Source organism: Borostomias antarcticus, assembly GCF_949987555.1.
Source record: "Borostomias antarcticus genome assembly, chromosome: 1".
NCBI lineage: Eukaryota > Metazoa > Chordata > Actinopteri > Stomiiformes > Stomiidae > Borostomias > Borostomias antarcticus.
The window spans coordinates 27,685,903-27,690,902 of record NC_140234.1 but is presented as its reverse complement, the minus strand read 5'-3'; positions in this window follow the sequence as shown (position 1 = coordinate 27,690,902).

Sequence of the window (5,000 nt, the reverse complement as noted above, 5' to 3'; positions counted from 1 at the left end):
CGGCCCAGACACCTGAATTACCCTCTGACACTCACCTGAAATCCCATTTCCCTTTAATCACTCAACCCAGCCAATCAACGCCCCGCCTTGTCTTGAAGCGAACGGGCCCCCAGGCCTAAACCGCCTCCTTCCGCTTCAAGAGTCCGTCTCCACGATGGCTTCCAGCTCGTATGGGTCCGGCTCAGCCTGCTGCTTGGCCAGAACGGGCCGGTTGGTGTAGATGTCGTCCATGGGCAGAAGGAAGGTCACGGTCTTTACCTTGGCCCTGATAGAAGAGAACAGACCCCCAGAGAGATTGAGGAGACAGATTATTATCAGATTATGACTATGTATTTGGATTTTGCCAAAGAATGACTGGACAGCTATATAAAAAAAAAGCTTTATGCTACAGTCCACCTGAAAGAGAGAGTGTATCTCAGCCCTACTGCACACCTGTTCTTGTGCACGTATTCCTGCAGAGAGAGCCTGTTGGAGATCTTCTCTCTGGCCGAGGCGTTGATCTCGTCAGGTGATGAGCTTCCCAACGCATTTGAGGCGTGTCTGTGGACTTCCTGCTGCAGCCTCCCCCAGCTGGAGGAGCCGTGCCCCCCCCTGTCACCCCCGCTGACCCTGGGGGCCCGGTCCGGTACGAATGAATACCTCCTGACTGTCATTGTAATGTTCTCTAGGAGATGGAGAAGACAACATTTTAGAAAATGGTATGTAGAAGACAACATTACAGAAATTAGGCCTATAGTGTGTATTGAATATATATTTTGAGAACCTTTGTTCAACTTCTTTCTATCAATTCATTTTAAGTTCAGACTCTGAGGTAAAGTTTAGCCCTACCTCACATAAAAACAAACAAAAACATATGCAGCAGCTGGCTACTGTACAACTTTACCTTTGTATTGCCCCTCCAGCGCCGGTGCGGACACATTCCTTCTGAGGTAGTGCAGGTTGTCCTCCGCCTGGCTCGCCTCCCCTGGCCCCGTCCCAAACCACGGAGGATCGGGTCCCGCGCGCAGCGCCCTGTTCTCCGTCTCGAGCTTCTTCATTTCCCCGCGCATTTCCATGATGACGCAGGCGAGGCTGCGCGTGCTCTCCATGCTGCTGGACGTCCGCTGCCAGTACCACGGCCTGCCGAACACCGGCGACTCGAACGGGACGAACTCGCCCTGCTGGGGTTTTAACATGCTGCCGAATCCCGCTCTCCTAGCCCTCTGTGCACCCTTCTCAATCTCAGTCCAGATCTAGTTAGAAGCAGATTATGTCACCTTTCACCACTTCTACAGTTGACGGGGCTCAGGTGAGAGGACACCGGGACACAACTGATGTTTTATTCATTGGCACCGACCGGGTCCCATTTCGGGAACGGCATGGCCGGAAAGGAAGTGTAGCCTACATAAGGACATGAAAACAACTGATAACAAACAACGCGATAAGGCCTGTTGGTTTAGTTCGAGAAGCAGATTGCAGTTTGTTAGAGCGGCCAACTTTGTGAGTCTGATAAGAACTAAACAGGCTAGAGTTAGTCTAGCCTACTGATGAGACCATAAGCCGCTGCCCCCTGAGGCGTTTCTCTTCTCCACACGAGGCCTGAAATATTTATCCGGCCTGTCAACATGTGCCTGATCAAAATCTAGGGAGGCAAGACAACAACAACAACAACAACAGTCGTTTCTAGACTGTCTCATCTTACGGGCCAAATTCACAAGAGCGTTTGAAAGGTATAGGCTATAAATGCATTTTGATTACCCTTAAATCATTGAATCCTTCACTTTGTGCGGACCAACAGGTAGGCCTAATGGTTATCATACTTCCACAGAGAACATAGATCTCAGCTTAAATGAGTTTGATAGTGGATGCTGGCTGGTTACCATTGGTTTGTGCTAGCATTAGCATAAGCTGAAGAAGGTCTCCATGGATCAACAACATAATGGCCAAGTAGTAAATGAGACTAGTGTATGTCTAAAATTCTGAACTATCCCTTTAAACTTTAGGTGTGTGTGTTTGTGCACGTGTGTGGTTTGTGTGTGTATGTGTGAGAGAGAGATAGAGAGACACAGTTCCTCTGTGTGTGTCTGTGGGCGTGCGTCTGTCCTATCCTTACAGTCACAACATGCATATGTATGTTCCCAAATAAAGGTCTGGAGGTTGTGAGGTTACCCCAATGATTACAGAGAGAGCACACGAGAAAATACATAAAAAACGAAACAGCCTTTTGATAAAAACAAGAAAACATATCCTTTCAATCAACATCAAATAAAAGCAGAGCACAGAGCAGACAAAGGGGGAAATTAGAGGTAATTGCGCTGATATCCATACGCTATGAAAGGACCCTGTTGCACCGGGAGACAAGTTGTGTGGTCCGCTATTGTAATGTGGGTCGTGTGGTCGCAGGTTCATGGAAACTGACACTGCTCGGTTCTATTCTGACGTAATATTTTGTTTGAAAGAGTGGGATGGTGATACTGTAGGTAGCCTAGTACTCTAAACAAAAGGGTGCGTCGACCCATTAGAACAGATAAGAGGAGAACCATGAGGTTCCAGATAGAACCTTTCAAGTAAGGTGCTGTTTGGAACGCTAGACGGCCTTGAAAAGGGTTTATCACTTAAAACACAAAACATTAACTGACCTTCAATTCTAGTAGAGCATGACTCCCAGGCTAGTGTGTGTATTGTTGTATTTGTGGGTATTGTTGTGTTTGTGTGTATGTTTGTGTCTTTGTTGTAATTTATTTTTCACCTACATGTACAGCACTTTGGTCAATCTTAGCCGTTCTAAACATGCTTTATAAATAAAGTTTGAGTTGAGAATATTAACTGAGACGTAATTGAAAATTGTCTACTGTCTTTTTCTCTATTATTAAACATGACAGTATTTTACCAGTTCATCGTAGAATAAGCTGCATAGAGAATGAAAGGACTGCAGCTTTGTGTAACAGGTTTATGAGATGGGGATTGAACCAACAACCATTTACATGGGAACGCAAACATCTACTCCACCAAAGAGAAAGTCCCCGATATCTGGCGGTAATATTTGGCTTTTTCAGTTGGGGCTGGGCTACAACAGCAGACTGCATGCTAGCCTCTGTCATGGTGAACATGATGAGTCTGACCTGGCTGCCTGCTACCTGAGCCATGCTCTGCTCTGAGCCAGGCCCCAGGCACACACACACACACACACACACACACACACAAGACAGTCTGGGGGGGAAACCTTATCACCCCGCCCCTCTCTTTATTAGGGAGAAACCAGTCACCCTCACTCTGCAGCTCAAGTCACAGTGGAAAGTACATGGATAAATAGATGGATGGATAGATGGACAGACACATTTGAGAGCAACAGAGAGAGAGACAGGCGAAACAGATAGTGTGACAGAGAAAAAGTGAGAGAACGAGAGAGGAAACGAGAGAGTCCAAGATAAGAGAGAGAGAGAGATCCTTTCCATTCTGAGTCTCACCATGGGGCTGTATGGGGCAGGGCCACTTAACCTGCTCTTCTGAGCCCCACTCCACACGGGGCTTAACATCAATAAGTGATCAGCCTCTCTGCTCTACTGCTGCCCAACAGCTCTCTCTCCCTCTCTGTTCCTCTGCTCTATCTCTCTTTCTCTCTCCCCCTCTCTCTCTCCCTCTCTCTCCTCTCAGGTCTGCCCCGTCTCTCCCTCTTTCTCTTCTCTGTTCCTCTGCTCTCTCTCTCTCTGTTCCTCTGCTCTCTCTCTATCTGTTCCTCTGCTCTCTCTCTCTCTGTTCCTCTGCTCTCTCTCTGTTCCTCTGCTCTCACACTCTCTCCTCTGATCCTCTGCTCTCTCTCTTCTCCTTCATGATGACACCTCTCTATCTGAGACTGGTGACTTCAAAGACTGGCAGACACAGACTAAGACATGCTGAGACATGCTAAGACAGACAGATAGGCAGACACTAAGATGGACAGAGAGACTGACACATGGTCAGACACTAAGACTGTCAGTTGAAGACCCACCTGTTCAGACAGGCTTTTGGCCGTCTATAGCTCAGCTACTCATTTTTTCTTTGTTGTTGTGCCCAACATGTTATAGTAGGACGACCAACCGACCGACCGGACCCACCCACCCACCGACCCGACCCAACCCGACCCACCGACCGACCGACCGACCGACCTACCTACTTACCTACCTACCTACCTGTAGACAGATAGAGAGCCAGACGGACAGCAGACAGACAGGCAGACGAGCAGACAGAACTCTGGTGTGGTGCAGAAGGCCAGCTGGTTTATCAGAGCTGTGCTCTCTCTGTTCAGTCAGTCAGGATGGACCACCATCACTCCCCCACCCGGACGCTCATCTTTAAATGAACCGCTGGTTCAGTCAGTCAGGATGGACCACCATCACTCCCCCACCCGGACGCTCAACTTTAAATGAACCGCTGGTTCAGTCAGTCAGGATGGACCACCATCACTCCCCCACCCTGACGCTCGGCTTTAAATGAACCAGTCTGACTTTACTCTGCCTCCCTCTAACTTTGATGTGGAAATCAGAGACTCCTCGGAGAGTCTACCCTCTTCACACACTACACACACACACTCTTTTGTTCTCTCTCTTTCACACACACACACACACACACACACACACACACACACAATCTTCTCTCTCTCCCTCCCTCCCTATGCCTCAGAGGAACATAATATGATCCTGAATTCTTGAAGTAGGAACATGTCATACATACATCTTCAATACCATGTCCACTGAGTCATACTGGGTAAGGAGAAGACACCAGCGCCCCCTAGAGGGTCTCTTAGGGAGTACTGGGGGAGGAGGAGAGTGAGGAAGAAGAAGGTGGTAGGGGAGTGGGCGAGTATAAGATGGGATGAGTGAAGGAAGGATGAGGAGGAGGTTGGGGGAGGAGGTGAGAAGGTGGAGGGGAGGTTGGGGGAGGAGGTGAGAAGGGTGAGGAGGTGGAGGGGAGGTTGACTCGGCTACAACGTCTGTCATCAAAGGTTCTCTGACCCCTTTCATCCCCCTGCTTTGAAGAGAGAG